General features: G+C 50.9%; 1 protein-coding gene across 3 annotated transcripts in view; it reads left to right on the forward strand.

Moving 5' to 3' along the window:
- SGCD (sarcoglycan delta) overlaps positions 1-16237 on the forward strand; it is a 248886-nt gene that overhangs the window by 105461 nt on the left and 127188 nt on the right. The window lies entirely within an intron of this gene.

Consider the following 16237-nt stretch of genomic DNA (forward strand, 5'->3'; position numbering starts at 1 on the left):
TGCTGGGTTCTGCATTAAGTCCTTGTGCTTTTGGGGCTGTGGCCGTGCTGGAGAGCCACTCGTGGGGGGCAACTGGTGGCCTCGGTAGGGCGTGAAGGACGGACCGGAACGCCCCCCTTCCCATGAGGTTTTAGTCGCCCCCACACCCCCGGCTCATACCTGCTGTCCACAAGGCTCCCATGTGGCCGCCATCTTTCTTTCCAGAGGGAGGAGGGCGGAAGGGAGCAACACCCTTTCCCCTCCAGACAGACATGATGGCCTGGATTAACGCATAGTCCTTTCACTTCTGCTCCAAGCTGCTGGGTTCTGCATTAAGCCCTTGTGCTTCTGGGGCTGTGGCCGTGCTGGCGAGCCGCTCGTGGGGGGCAACTGGTGACCTCGGTAGGGCGTGAAGGACGGACCGGAACGCCCCCCTTCCCATGAGGTTTTAGTCGCCCCCACACTCCCATTAGTCGCCCCCACACTCCCGAGCCTGGAGATCTTGGTCACAAGTCCTGCATACCTGTTTTGTTGTTGTTGTTGTTGTTGTTGTTTTTTAGCAGATTCACTTATGGATGAGGCGCATTCAAGCCTGTGGAAGTTGGCTGTGAGCATGGCAGCAATTGAGTTCTGGAGGTTTTCGGCTATACTGGTCCATTCTTATCTTTTGTTTCTGTTCTGGGGGGCCCCTCAACTAGCGGTGCTCAGGACTTACTCCTGGCTCCGCACTCAGAGATCACTCCTGGAGGGATCAGGGGACCCAATGGAATGCCGGGAATCAAACTTGGGTTGGCTGCATGCAAGGTGATCGCCCTCCCTGCTGTACTATTGCTCTGGACCCTCAGGGCTGGCCAATTCCTATACAAATTTGTAGGGTCCCGAGTACATCCTGGCTCCCTTGCATTGTTTCTTCTCTCTTCAGCATGCAGTGGAACGAAGGTCAGGTTTCCATCTGAACAACGTCGGGCTATAAAAATGTGGAGACTTCCCTTTCTCTCTACTAAAAGTCGCGTCTCTATACATAGGAATGTAACGTAACTTCAATATCAAAGACCAAAAGCATCATCTGGCTTCAATGTCCAAATCTCAAAACCCAAAAGCATTTCACCCAATCTGGTGCTTTTCAGGTCCTAAGTTTTGCAGCATCTAAGAATGAACAAACAGTGGGGCTGGAGCGATAGCACAGCAGGTAGGTTCAATCTCCAGGACCCCATATGTTTCCCTGAGCACCGCCAGGAGTGATTCCTGAGTGCTAAGCCAGGAGTAACTCCTGAGCACTGCCGGGTATGACCCAAAAGCCAGGGGGAAAAAAAAGAATGAACAAAAAAGCTTATTGCAAGAATGAAAATATTGGGGGCTGGAGCGATAGTACAGCAGGTAGGGTCTTTGCCTTGCTGACCCGGGTTCGATTCCCCATGTCCCATTTGGACCCCTGCTCACTGCCAGAAGTAATTCCTGAGGAAGCCAGGAGTAACCCCTGTGCATCGCTGGGTGTGACCCACTGTAGCGCTGCCTCCCATTGTTCATCGATTTGCTCGAGCCCAGTGATGTCTCCATTGTGAGACTTGTTGTTATTGTGTTTGGCATATTGAATACATCACAGGGAGCTTGCCAGGCTTTGCAGTGCAGGCGAGATACTCTTGGTAGCTTGCCGGGCTCCAAAAAAGCAAAAATAAATAAAAAAGAAAAAAGAATGAAAATACTGATTAATAAAAACGTTCAGACTCGGAGTTGGAAAGCACTGTAGCACTGTCCTCCCATTGTTCATAGATTTGCTAGAGTGGGCCCAGTAACATTTCCATTGTGAGACTTGTTGTTACTATTTTTGGCATATTGAATATGTCACGGGTAGCTTGCCAGGCTTTGCTGTGCAGGTGGGATACTCTCGGTAGCTTGCCAGGCTCTCCGAGAGGGGCGGAGGAATTGAACCTGGGTCGGCTGTGTGCAAGGCAAACACCCTAGCCACTATGCTATCGCTCTAGCCCAGAGTTGGAAAGCAAATAGATTTATTGGAAAGTAAAGGGGAAAGGGATGGAAACTCCCCAGTAGGGGAGGACCTTAGTATAGGACTAGGTTAAATATGGCTTTTGGAGGCAAGGGGAGGTATTTATAGAAAAACTATCTATGCTACTTATCACAGAGGATTCCTGTTTGTCCCCCAGAGGCATCCTGCTAATTTAGGGCCCTTCTGCGCTGCTGAGACCAATGCCTGTGTGTGGTTAGGGCCTTGTGGATTGCTTATCCCTCCATCTTTCTTATCCCTCCATCTCCATCTCCATGATCTCACTGTCTCCTGTGAACCAGCGAGCTGGGGTGGGATTTACGCTCTAGGGAAAGTGCAAACCGCCCAGTCTCAGAGGGAGCCCAGGACCTTGCAGGAAGGTCCACATTGCAGGACTTCATCCAGCTAAAATGGAGCCGCATGCCACAGTGGGGAAGGGGGAAACTTGGAGTTCCCCTTTCCAGTCAATTCTCGGGGCCAGTGAGGGACTGCAGATGCGGTCATTGATAGGAGAGAATTCCCCCACTCACCCATGGGTGCTGATGACATTGGGCCACACTGGGCAGTGTTCCAGGGGGCTGCCAGCCAAGACTGCCTTCAGCCTTCCTAGGGGGACTCGCAGACATTCATTCAAAGGGAAAACTTATTTATTTTTTATTTAAAAATTTTTTATTTTATAAGATAGTTCACAATATTTAATCACATTTAATATTCAAACACCAATTCGACCACCATGACAATCTTCCCACCACCATATTTGGGATGTCTTCATCCCACGGTCCAATCCCTGTCCCAAAGCACAACTGAAATAATATATTTTATATTGCTTGTTATGAAAAACCGCTGAAAATTCATACATATCTGAAAATATGTATATATGCATATATATATTTATTTCCCTCTATGATCGGTTGCCGAGGGCTGGAGTGGTAGCACAGCTGTAGGGCGTTTGCTTTGCCTGGCCGAGCCAGGTTCAATTCCTCCGCCCCTCTCAGAGAGCTCAGCAAGCTACCAAGAGTATCTTGCCCGCACAGCAAAGCCTGGCAAGCTCCCCGTGACGTATTCGATATGCCAAACACAGTAACAACAAGTCTCAAAATGGAGACATTACTGGGCCTGCTTGAGCAAACCGATGAACAACGGGAGAACAGTGCTACAGTGCAGTGAAGTGCTATGATTGGTTGTCTACTACTTGAACCCCATCAAATGTGGGTGGTACTCTTGGAGAATGGGTAGGGAGTGTCTACTGGCGAATGCGGCCGCAGCATCCAGGAATAGGTTCACTCGTGGGTGAGGCTCTGCCTGAGCGTGTAGGGAGCGGCCTTAAGCGTGGTGGTAGTTGGGTTGTGGAGGTTTCTGGCTGCTGGGGCTGGGACTCTTGGGGCGGGGAGGGCTCTCACCCGCTCCCCTTCTGGGGTGCCCCGAGTGAAACAGCCTGGTGTGAGGTTCGGTGGTATGGCTGTGGGGGGTGTTGTGTTGCTCCCTTCCGGGAGGAAAAAGCCATGTGATCTGGACAGTGGCCATTGAGGAGATTATCTGGTGTTGGCAGGAGTTGGCTTATGGGCGTGACCCCCTGGGTCACTGGAGACGGGAAAACGGGCAGAGGATCTCTGCTCCTGGTCCCGTTGAGCCCAGAATCTCAAAGGGAAAATTTAGACCTGCCTGAGGAAATGCACACACTTGGCGCCAGGGAGCGATAGGATAGTGGGTAGGGCGTTTACCTTACATGTGGCCGACCTGGGTTCGATCCCCAGCATCCCATATGGTCTCCAGGCACTGCCAGGAGTAATTCCTGAGTGAAGAGCCAAGAGTAACCCTTGAGCTTCGCTGGGTGTGACCCCCCCCGCCAAGAAAAAGCCCCCTAAAAGTAGAAAGAAAATGCACACATTCATTTGCCTTCATTGCATATTAATATAATCCTGATTTCCTGATCACCATTAACAGCTAAGTGGTATTATGGAAAGTGGGTATGCTTCATGGTGGGGCTTTTCCTGTATCCCAGGACTGAAATATTAATGCATGCAAGTGACTCAGGGCCCCTGGGATGCCATTCTTCCTTTTTTTTTTTTTTTTTTTTTTTTTTTTGCTTTACAGGCAGGAGCTATAGCACAGCGGGTAGGGCGTTTGCCTTGCATGGGGCCGACCCAGCCAACCCAGGTTCGATTTCTCCACCCCTCTCAGAGAGCCCGACACGCTACCTAGAGTATCTGGCCCATGCGGCAAAGCCTGGCAAGCTATCCGTGATGCATTTGAGATGCCAAACACAGTAACAAGTGTCACAATGGAGATGTTACTGGGCCCACTCGAGTAAATCGATGAACAACAGGAGAACAGTGACAGTGACAGTGACAGTGCTTTTTGGGCCACACCCGGTGATGCACAGGGGTTACTCCTGGCCCATGCACTCAGAAATTACTCCTGGTGATGCTCAGGGGATCATGTGGGATGCTGGGAATTGAACCCGGGTTGGCTGTGTGCAAGGCAAACACCCTACCCGCTATCCTATCATTGCAGCACCCACCCCCCATTCTTCCTTCTTAACTTTTTTTTTGAAGGGGTCATACCTGGCGATGCACAGGAGTTACTCCTGGCTCTGCACTTAGGAATTACTCCTGGCAGTGCTTAGGGGACCATATGGGATGCTGGGAATCAAACCCGGGCCAGCCACGTGCAAGGCAAATACCCTACCTACTGTGCTATCTCTCCAGCCCTCTTCTTAACATTTTGAGTATTAATTAATAACTGCTCCTTGTTCCTGGTTCAGGTCACCCATTCATGACATTTGCCTCTCACCCCAAGACTGGTTCCACATGATTATCTCTGTGTGAGAAGTTTTATAAGCCTTTCAAGTTCCATGCAAAGAAAGCGGCCCCGTGGCTGGCTTCTCGCTCAGCCTGTGTTCCCAGGGAATTCTTTCGGGGCAAAGCCGGCCTTACAGCCTTACACTAATCGCGCCAGCTCAGATTTGTGTAATACTTGATAATTTTTACAGCGCGTTCTTATCCTCTTCCACACTTGATCTTCGGAATATCCCCCAGGAGGGCAAGAGGATTCTAGCCGGCCATTGTTCTTTGCCTGCTGCAAGGGATCCTGGGGCCCGCCCCACTTCCTGCTGCATCCCGCCTTGCCATGAGGGTACCAGTTTCTTCCAGATGGTTCTGGTGGGGCTCCTGGATTTGGGCTACTGGGGCCCACGTGTCTCTGTGCTTTCTAGCCGCTTTTCCTTTTCTGTTTCTTCTGGTATTGTTACTGTTTTTGGCATATTGAATGCACCACAGGGAGCTTTGCCAGGCTCTACCGTGCAGGTGGGATACTCTCGGTAGCTTGCCGGAATCTCCAAGAGGGACGGAGGCTTTTGGAGCGAACTCTAATCACTTTTACAGGTGCTCCAGGAAATACTGCAGGCCTCTCTTCCAGAAGCTTGGTTTTATAGTCTCTTGGTCTTGGCCATTGATGGGATTATATGGCGCGAGGGGCAGTTTGTGGGTGTGGCTGACAAGTGACTGGAAGATGGGGTATCTGGGTGGAGGAGGCCCAGTCCTGATCAGAGCAGGCTTGGAGATCTCAGCCACGGGGCCCGCATACCTGGGTTCCTCTACGGGTTCCTTCATGCGTGAGATTCGTCTGAGCATGTGGAGAGTGGCCTTGAGCATGGCTGTGGCTGGGTTCTGGAAGTTTTCAACTGCCAGGGTTCTGCTTCGGGCTCCCTCCCACCCCCACCAAGGGGCCCAGGTGAAGACAGCTGGCACAGGCTGGGGCGAATGGAGATGTTACTGGCATTTGCTCAAGCAAATCAATGAACAACGGGATGACAGTGACAGAATATATATATGTGTGTATATATGTATATATACGTGTATATATATGTATATATATACGTATATATATATGTTGGAGTGATAGCACAGCAGGTAGGGCATTTGCCTTGCACGTGGCCAGCCTGTGTTCGATTCCTCTGCCCCTCTCAAAGAGCCCGGCAAGTTACCGAGAGTATCTAGCCTGTACAGCAAAGCCTGGCAAGCTACCCGTGAAGTATACTCAATATGCCAAACACAGTAACAACAAGTCTCACGATGGAGATGTTACTGGACCCGCTTGAGCAAATCAATGAACAATGGGAGGACAGTGCTACAGTGCTATATGTATATGGGCTGAGAGTCCACTTTGCATTAGAGAATTTGCTTTTGGGTCCCTGAGAGATAGTACAGGGGATAAAGCGTTTAGCTTGCATGTGGTCCAGCCCAGTTCAATCACTGACGGTGCCCAGGTGTGACCCAAAAACCTGTGCCAAGAAATAGTTTGCTTTTTTTTTTTTTTTGCTTTTTGGGTCACACCTGGCGATGCACAGGGGTTATTCCTGGCTCTGCACTCAGGAGTTACTTGGAGGTGTTCAAGGGACCATATGGGATGCTGGGAATTGAACCTGGGTTGGCCGGGTTCAAAGTAAGTGACCTACCCGCTGTGCTCTCTCTCTCCAGCCCCGAAAGAGTTTGCTTTTAACATCCAGGCCAGTCTTCTTTGGAGGTTCACTGAGGGGACAGGTTTTCAGTCCACCGCAAATAGCCCGGGTTACAGCCGCTACTTGAGAGAGAAGATCTGGATCTTTCTAGAAACAGGCCTCAGTGCTCTTGCTCTAGCAGTCTTTCTTTCATCGCCCTCAAACGTGGTTTCCTTATCTGGAAAAGAGGAGAAAACACCAGTTAGCGCTGGATTCAGGTCTAGGAGGTAATGGGGCAGCCCCTGTGGGATAGGAGAGAGAATTAATTATTCTATCTCAGGCCAGAGCGAGAGCACAGCAGGAAGGGCGTTTTTCTTGCATGTGGTTGGCCTGGGTTCGGTCCTCCACATCCCTCCGAGTCTCCCAAGTTCCACCAAGAGTGATTCCTGAGTGCTGAGCCAGGCATAGCCCCTGAACATCGCCGGGTTTGGCCCCCAAACAAACCAAAACAAATCAGCTCTATCTCTCGCCTTCCCTTCCTACAAGTATGGCAGAGAGGAAGGAAGGTACTTAGAGAACTGCATCCATAAAGCATTTTGCGTTTTTTCCCCCCACATAAGCCAATAAAAATAAAAGGAAAAAAAGAACCCTGCTGTGAATATGCTTGCATATCCCATATAAATCAGTGAACAAACATGTTTTTAATTTTGGGGCCCGATTGATGAAACCAATTAGCTCGGTAATATGTAGCCAACGTTAATGGGCAAGTAAATAATGAATGTTATTGCCTTAGTAAATCTCGATTTTTTTCCCCAGTTATAAATGAACAGAATGAAAAGAGGCCTGTTTCCGTATGCATCTGATGGGCCCAGTTCCAACCAAACACTTTGGCCATCAGCAGGCAGGATCAGATGAGCAGACGTCAGTGAATCCAGCATTTTCTTTTTTAATTTTAATGAATCACCATGAGGTACAGTTATAGACTTACGAAGATGCAAGTTTGTAACCCGGCATTTTTTTTGGCTTTCTGGGTCATACCTGGTGATGCACAGGGGTTACTCCTGGCTCTGCACTCAGGATTTACCCCTGGCAGTGCTCAAGGGACCATATGGGATGCTGGGAATCAAACCCGGGTTGGCCGCGTGCAAGGCAAACGCCCTATCTGCTGTGCTATTGCTCCAGCCCTAACCTGGCACTTTTTGATGTGAGGTTCATTCCAAAAATAGGAAGGGATGATACTCACAGCGCCCATCATCAAGCTAATAACTTCTAGCATCACCTAGACACAGGAGCTTCTCTCTTCCTCGTCTTCTGGTGCGGGATCTGAAGTTGGCCGTGTTTTCTTCTTCCCCTCTGGATGGTCTCTCCCGGGACAGTAGCAGGAGGAGTCCCTGGTCTCTGGGCTGGGGAAGGTCGGAAATGCCCAAAGTGCAGCCCTGGTGCATGATGGGATTGACATGGGCACTCCATCTGTCTGTATCTTGGCAGCCCACAAAGGATGCTGTGAGTACCTGGCCTTCAACAGAGACAAAGTTTTCTGGAAGTGGAGGGAGCCCCGGGCAGGGCAAGGGAGCACAGTTCCATCCCAGGCATGACCATGAGTGATCCCTGGGCTCAGAGCCAGAAGTAAGCCACTGACTGTGTGAACCCCCCATCCCCCAAATTGTGAGGTTCCCGTGGCCAAGTTCTGTGCACAAAAGCATCGCCCACCTCCCCAAAGGGTCCAGAGGCCCAGGGGTTACTCCTGTCTCTGCACTTAGAATTACTCCTGGTGATGCTTGGGGGACCATATGGGATGCTGGGAATTGAACCCAGGTCAGTGGCATGTAAGACAAATGCCCTACCCGCTGTACTATTGCCAGGGCCTGCGAGTGTCCCTTTTAATGAGTTTTAATCGCACACTAGCAAATTTGTCATGGACAGTTCCTCTTCCCAAGCTCTGTCCTGCTCTTGTCCAGGGCAACTGGGGCTGGGCTCAACCCCAGCGGCAAGAGTTGGAGACCAGCTGGAAGGTGGCCGCGTGGCTGGACAGCTGGGGATCTGTGTTCAGCATTTCCCAGCCTAGGAGAGTGTGGCTGCCAGCCTGGCAGCTGCCCTGGGACTCCCGGGAGCGAGGCTGGTCGCGTCTGGCTTCTTCACAAGAGCCCCTGTGGCTCTTTGTGTGGAGGGACCGAGAGAGAAAGGTGGCTGCAGGCTCGCCGATGTCTGTGCGGTGAATCCCGTGTGCCTGCTGGTGTACGCACACCTGCATGTGTGCCTTGAGACTGTGCATTTGTGTACTTCTGTGTATATGTGTGCATGTGTGTGTGTGTGCGCACATCATAGACTTGGCATCTATGTGCATATGTGTTTACTTGTGTACCAGTGTGTGTTGTGGACTTAAATTTGTGTGCCGATGTGTGTACATGTGTGTAGATATGTGTGTGCCCACATATGCACAGACTGCATGGATAGTTATGCCTATGAGTATAGCTGTGTGGTGCATGTGTGCATGGACCAGTGTACATGTGTATATGTGTGTGTGCGCACATGCATGTCAGGTGGACCATGCATTTGTGTGTGCCTGGACTGTGCATATATGAGTTCACCTGTGTGCACATGTACAGATGCGTGTCTGTGAGCCTGTGCAAGACAGACCCAAGATGTCACGTTGCCTTGAGTCACTGTCACTGTACTCCCATTGTTCATTGATTTGCTCGAGCAGGCCCAGTAACGTCTCCATTGTGAGACTTCTTGTTACTGTGTTTGGCATATTGAATACATCACGGGTAGCTTGCCAGGCTTTGCCGTGTGGGTGAGATACACTCAGTAGCTTGCCGGGCCCTCCAAGAGGGGCAGAGGAATTGAACTCGGGTCGGCATGTTGGCTGTGTGCAAGGCAAACGCCCTACCCACGCTGTGCTATGGCTCCATCCCATTGCCTTGCCTTGAGTGTTAGTTGAAATTGACTACAGGCACGCTTTTGGTTTTGTTTTTGGGGAGCTTCCCATGGCGGTACTCAGGATTTAGGACTTATTTCTGGCTCTGCACTCTGGGATCACTCCTGATGGTATGTGGAGGACCTAATGGGATGCCACGATGGAACCCAGGTTGGCCACGTGTGTACAAGCAGGTGCCCTCCCCACTGCACTCTTTCCGGCCCTGGTGGAGGCATTTTTTCCCAGCTTTCCTAAGAGGCTGTGAACCAGCTCCAGAATTTATCGGATTGTTTTCTTTCTCGATAAGCTAGAAGACCCTCTCACCCTACCCCACCCCACCCCTACCCCCATCTTTAGCAATTTATCATCCTCCAACTTTGTAGCAAGTGAGATGTAAAATGAAAATGCTAAATGCACGTTTCTGGATTTTTTTTTTTTACCAAACAGTTCATCTAACAGTTCTTGTGAGCAGGCCCCGGTGCCAGATGGTCCGAGCAATTATCGGGTGTTTCTTCAGCCTTGAGGGTTTTCAGAGAACTTGATGATAAGTGACCAATTTAGGTTCCGATTTGTCTGGAAAGAAAAGTGAGAGGAAAATAATAGCCATCCACTGGAGGCACATTTATGTAATTCGTGGGGGGCTCTGTGGATCTTTAATAAGTATGAAATGGTCACATTGTGCTGTGGGGAGAAGCAGACAGTTTATACCATCCCCATCTCTCCCCACCCCCCAAAATGTGTGGGGCCACAGAGATAGTACAGCAGGGAGGGCACTTGCCTTGCACATAGCTGAACTGGGTTCGATCCCCAGCATCCTCTAGAGTCCCCTGAGCACCGTTAGGAGTGATTACTGAGCACAGAGCCAGGACTCAGCGCTGAGCACTGCTGATTGTGTGGAACCTCCCCCCCCAAATAACGAGTGAGGTTCCCATGGCAGAGTTCTGCGCACAAAAGCATCACCCTCCTCCCCAAAGGGCCCAGAAGCTTCTAGTAGTCTGCAGGCTATGGTCCTGGCTGGACTCCAGCCTGGTGTCCCAGGGTGCAGGTGATACCCAACTCTGGTAAGGACACCTTTCTAACAAAGGAAATGTCAGGCATACATGCATACACACACACACACACACATGCGTTCTCACACACTCCACGGGCATTGGAACTTTCTCTCCAGGAGCAGGGGGATGCCAGAGTCCAAGAATTGCAGGAGTGAACGTGCACAGGGCTGAGGCTCCACTGGGGAACCCACCACATCCCACTTAACTCAGCTGCTACCTGGCACTATTTCACCACCTGTCGTTCTTTCCCCCAAGACAAAGCAGGGATGTTTTTGCTGGTTTTAATTTTTTTGGGCTTTCTTTGTTATTATTATTATTATTATTATTACTATTATTATTATTATTGGGCTGGAGCGATAGCACAGTGGGTAGGGTGTTTGCCTTGCACGCAGCTGACCCGGGTTCGATTCCTCCGTCCCTCTCGGCAAGCTACCGAGAGTATCCCACCCACATGGCAGAGCCTGCAAGCTCCCTGTGGCGTATTCGATATGCCAAACACAGTAACAAGTCTCACAACGGAGATGTTCCTGGTGCCTGCTCGAGCAACCCGATGAACAACGGGACGTCAGTGCTCCAGTACTTCTTCATTTTATATTTTTTGGTTTAGGAGCCACATCTGGCGAAGCTCAGGACTTTCTCCTAGCTCTGTGCTCCAGGATCACTCTTGGTGATGCTTGGGGGGCCCTCTGGGATACCACGGATCAATCCTGGGTCAGCCTCATGCAAGGCAGTCACCCTCCACACTGTGCTATCGCTCCAGCCCCATTTTGGGGGCTTTCTTTGGACACTCAGAGGTCTTTCCCAGACAGCCTGTCTGTCCCTCAGCGAGACTTGAGCTGAGCCTCTTGGGCAGCGTGGGAAAGCAGACAGCCACTGGCCTGCGGGGCCCCCAGGCCTGATACAGGGCCACCACCCTGAGGGCCCCTACATCCGGTGCCAAGGCCTTTCCTGTCCTGAGCCAGGGGTTCTGCTCACCTGCGGTGCGGGCCCATATCATTTATTTTTAAACTCTCTGTAATCTCCCTCTTGGATGGCGCTAAATGTGTTCCGAAATCGCACTTAATCTTCCTGGTTCCTTAACGTGAGCGCACTGAGGGCTTCTTTCCCGCACTGTGGTTTCATGATCACCGCAGCGGCCAGGCTCCTGTGTGTTTAATTTATGTAAATTCAGCTCTGCGTGCATGACGGATAAACTGTCGGTACATGGAGTGGAGCGAGGCCTCGGCCCCGGGCTCCTCCGCACCAAGCGGGCGCCTGTCCTGGCAGGGGAGGCCGAGCTTAGCTTGTTCCTCTATTGCCTCTTCGTCCCCCACAAGCTCTCCTAGGGGGAGGTTCGGTCTGAGCAAGTGCCTTGATCCTGTTTGAAATATTCCCTTTTCCACACCACCAGGCCCGGGGCTGAGGCCTGCCGGCTGGGTTGTTCAGACAGTGGTTGGCTGCAGGATTGAGGAACAGTGTTTGCAGTGATGCTGGTGGGGGCAGAGGTAGCGGGAGGGTAGAAGACTGATGTGAAGTGGGAGGAGAGAAGCCACAGCCTTGAGATGGGGTCTGCCCCTTTTCCCCTCCCCGTCCACCTCTGCCACCTCCTCAAACTCCATAGCCACATGACAGGTTCAAATGTGGCATTCCATGGGTCTGGAGCAATAGCACAGTGGGTAGGGCGTTTGCCTTGCATGTGGTCAACCCGGGTTTGATTCCCAGCATCCCATAGGGTCCCCTGAGCACCGCCAGGAGTAATTCCTGAGTGCAGAGCCAGGAGTCACCCCTGTGCATCACTGGGTGTGACCCAAAAAGCCAAAAAAAAAAAGAGAAAAAAATAAAGAAAAAATTCGGCATCTACATTGCATCATTTGCTTTTCATGTGGGGTAGGGAAAGTTCTCCCAGGGGAAATGTCCTTCCTTTTTTCAGCAGGTGTTTTATTTTTTGTTTTGTTTTATTTTGGCTCACAAAGGACTTGGCAAGAGCTTGAGTTACCCCTTTTCCAGAAGGATGATTTGGTTCCTGGGCTTCCATTGGTGACCAAGGAGTGTTTTCCCCCCTTTGACCCAATGTCTTTCTGTATGCATAGATAAAAGGCTCTCTTGATGGACCCCTACATGTGGCCTGGCCCGTCACTGGTTTTCTTTTTCTTTCTTTCTTTCTTTCTTTCTTTCTTTCTTTCTTTCTTTTTCTTTTTTTGCTTTTTGGGTCACACCCAGTGATGCTCAGGGGTTACTCCTGGCTCTGCACTCAGGAATTACTCCTGGCGGTGCTCAGGGGACCCTATGGGATGCTGGGAATTGTGCAAGGCAAACACCCCTACCCACTGTGCCATCGCCGCAGCCCCATTCATTTCTTTTATCCAGGAGTTTTGCAGAATGTAAAGAAGTTTTGCATTCCTTTTCTCTGTTTCCTCCTGTGCCCCCCCCCCCCCCCAGCCCATCTTTCTAGCTGGTTCCTGGCTGTTTTCCTCTTGGATCTCGAAATGATCTTTGACATCGAACGGAATTTTTCACTGCTTGTGTGCCTGAAGTGGAGAGATTACCGCGTGCAAAGCAGCCTGAGCCCTGTCAGGAGCTAAAACAAAAACAAAACAAAACCAACTGGGAAAACACGTGTGTCTGCTCAGTGGCAGAGCCTGAACTCAGCAGGCACAAGTGGGGCTGTGTTGGGGAGCGGAGCCATTGAGGGGGGGCCTCTCGGGGGGTGTGTCTGCTTGGGGATCTCTCCAGGGAATGTAGAGTCTGCCTCATCACCCTCTCCCATCCCCACTCCCACCCCGACAATGGCCTTCGGTAAAGGTTCTCTGATCAGTGGGAGATTTCCAATGCCCACAGGACTCCAGGGGTAATGCTTGGAGGTAGGGGAGGGGTGGGACCTCCTTCTGGCACGCACAGCTCAGGGTCGACCCCCAGCTCTGTGCTCAGATTCACGCCTGCTGGGTCTCGGGGGAGGATTCGAACCCAGGTTGGTCACCTGCAAGGTGAGTGCCCTTGCTCTGCCCCCAGAGTCTTCAGCTATAGCCCAGGGAAGGGGTCTTGGGTCTGCGTGAGAATTCCATGAAATGAAACTCTTCAGAGGCCAATCCTGCTACCTCTTAATTATTCCATGACAAATATTAAAATGTTGGGGGTAGGGTGGTTCACTGCTGATGTGAGGGAATAGCAGTTCCCTTTTGTTTCCCGAGGCATGAATCGGTGGGGCGATGTCCAACCGTCGCCCCCTCCCCCCTTTAAACCTTGATCGATTTCCTTAGGAGTATTTGGAACCACTTGTGGATATGGATCAGCTACTCCCCTCCCCTTCCTGCCAAATGCAGTTCATTAGCACATGGCAAATCGTGGAGGAGGGTTGAGGGAGAGAAATATCATTAAATATTACATCTTCCTGTTCAGTGATCGAAAGGAGTCTGAAAACTATGCAGTGTGTTGAATAGCAAGGTTAATTGTCTAGAGGAAACCAAAAAGAAGGGCGCCTTCCTGCAGTGCCCTCCACGTGCCCCCTCTCCACCCACACTCATTCTGTTTCCCGAGAGGGGGCAGCAGGTCTCGGTTTCGCTGTGCCCTCTGGAGAGCAGAAGATGGAGAAGTCAGAGATAGTGCACATTTGTGCCAGTCGGCTGTGTCTTCCTCGGTAAAGTACCAATTAGCCTATTACCACCCTGCTCCAGAAGTTGAAATTTCTCTCCCCAGACGGCATGAGACAGCAATGGAAGGCTGCTGGTGAGTTGTAAGCTTCACCCTGGCTCTGGCTCCGCACGTTGAGTACGGAAGGTGGGTGGCTTGGGGGAAAGAACTTAGTTTTGTGGTTTTTAAAAAAAAATAATTTATTTTTTAAATGGAATCACTGTGAGATACACAGTTACAAAGTTGTTCATGATTGGGTTTTGGTCACATAATGTTTCAACATCAGTTTCTTTCCCTTCATCAGTGTGTATTTCCTACCACCAGAGTTTCCAATTTCCCTCCCACCCACCCCCACCCCCTTGTGTCTATGGCAGGCATCTCTCTCTCTCTCTCTCTCTCTCTTTCTTTCTCTTGTTCACTCTCTTTTTGGTTTGCAGGACATTATGGTTTACAGGTAGCACTGTAGCACTGACCACTGTCCTCCCGCTGTTCACTGATTTGCTCGAGCAGGCACCAGTAACATCTCACAACAAATTGTGAGACTTGTTACTGTGTTTGGCATATCGAATACATCACGGGTAGCTTGCCAGGCTTTGCCATGCGGGTGAGATACTCTTGGTAGCTTGCCAGACTCTCCAAGAAGGATGGAGGAATCAAACTTGGGTTGGCCATATGCAAGGCAAACGCCCTACCTGCTGTGCTGTTGCTCCACCCTATGATTTACAGGTACTGAAAGTTTATCAGACATACGCCTTTACCCACCCACTTTCAACACTCGGTTTCTTATCCAGAGTGATGGTTTCTGGAGCTGGAGAGATATCACAGCGGGTAGGGCGTTTGCCTTGCACCCAGCTGACTCGGGTTCGATTCCCAGCATCCCATATGGTCCCCTGAGCACCGCCAGGTGTAACTCCTGAGTGCAGAGCCAGGAGTAACCCCTGAGCATCGCTGGCTGTGACCCAAAAAGCAAAACAAAAACAAAAACAGAGTGATGGTTTCTAATTATTATTGTCATACTGTTCCCTTCTCTATCCTAACTGCCCTTTGACCCACACATCCTCATATTTGTGGCAAGCTTCAGGAAAAGAACTTCTCTGAAGCTGTCCCAGCACCCTTCCTCTGCGAGCTCACTCTTGGGGAGTTCAGGGGGGACAGTGAGGGACTGTTCAACCACAGTGCCATGGCCCACCCACTTTGATTTTAGCACCAGTGGAGTAGAGTACTTCCTTGAATGCAGTTGGCCTGGGTTCAATTCCCAGCACCCCACAGAGTCCCCGAGAGCACTGCCAGCTGTGATCCCTGAGAGCAGAGCCTGGAGTCAGCCTTGAGCATCACTGGGTGACCCCCAAATAAGACCAAAACAAAACAAATCCCGAACAAGAGCAGCAGCAGCAAAAAAGGCAGAGAAGGGAAAGAGGGAGGTAAAGGAGGAGGCCCGACCTGCTCCGACCCATCAAAGTAAAAATCTCCTAAAACTAGCTGCCATGGGGCTGGAGCGATAGCAAGCAGATAGGGCGTTTTTCTTGCACTCGGCCGACATGGCTGACCCAGGTTTGATTCCTCCGCCCCTCTCGGAGAGCCCAGCAAGCTACTGAGAGTATCTCGCCTGCATGGCAAAGCCTGGCAAGCTACCCGTGACTTATTCAATATGCCCAAAACAGAAACAACAAATCTCACAATTTGTTGTGAGACGTTACTGGTACCCACTCGAGCAAATCGATGAACAAGGGGGAGGACAGTGCTAACAGTGCTAGCTGCCATGACAGTTCTCGAGTTGTCCAGTGAGTCACTGGGGGGAGGGGAGGGATGAACTCTGTCTGCATTCAAAGGGTGAGGAAATTGAATTCATGTTCTAGTCTAGCTGGGAGAAGTGACTTCCTGAAGCCTCGTGACCCTCCCAGGCCCTCTGTAAATCTTTCTTCGCTGCCAATCAAGACCCTCCATGGAATGCGAGAAATGCTTCCAGGGAGAACCTAGTGTCCTCTTTGTTCTATACCTGGGGCTAAGGAGGGGCAGTGCTTAAGACTGTCTTCAAACCTACAATCAGGGGCCAAAGGCATAGCGCGGCAGGTAGAGCGTTTGCCCTGCATGCAGCTGACCCGGGTTCGATCAAGTGTTGGCAGGGTACAGCCCAGTATAAAGCTGGCTCGGAAACCCATGGTCTCGGGGTCTCGGGCTTGTCCTGCCTTCCATCCACACCCCTCGCGTGGGCCCTGCAGGGTTTCTGTTTCTGTGGGGCTGCA

Source organism: Sorex fumeus, unplaced genomic scaffold (assembly GCF_029834395.1).
Source record: "Sorex fumeus unplaced genomic scaffold, SorFum_2.1 ptg000019l, whole genome shotgun sequence".
NCBI classification, from domain to species: Eukaryota; Metazoa; Chordata; class Mammalia; order Eulipotyphla; family Soricidae; genus Sorex; species Sorex fumeus.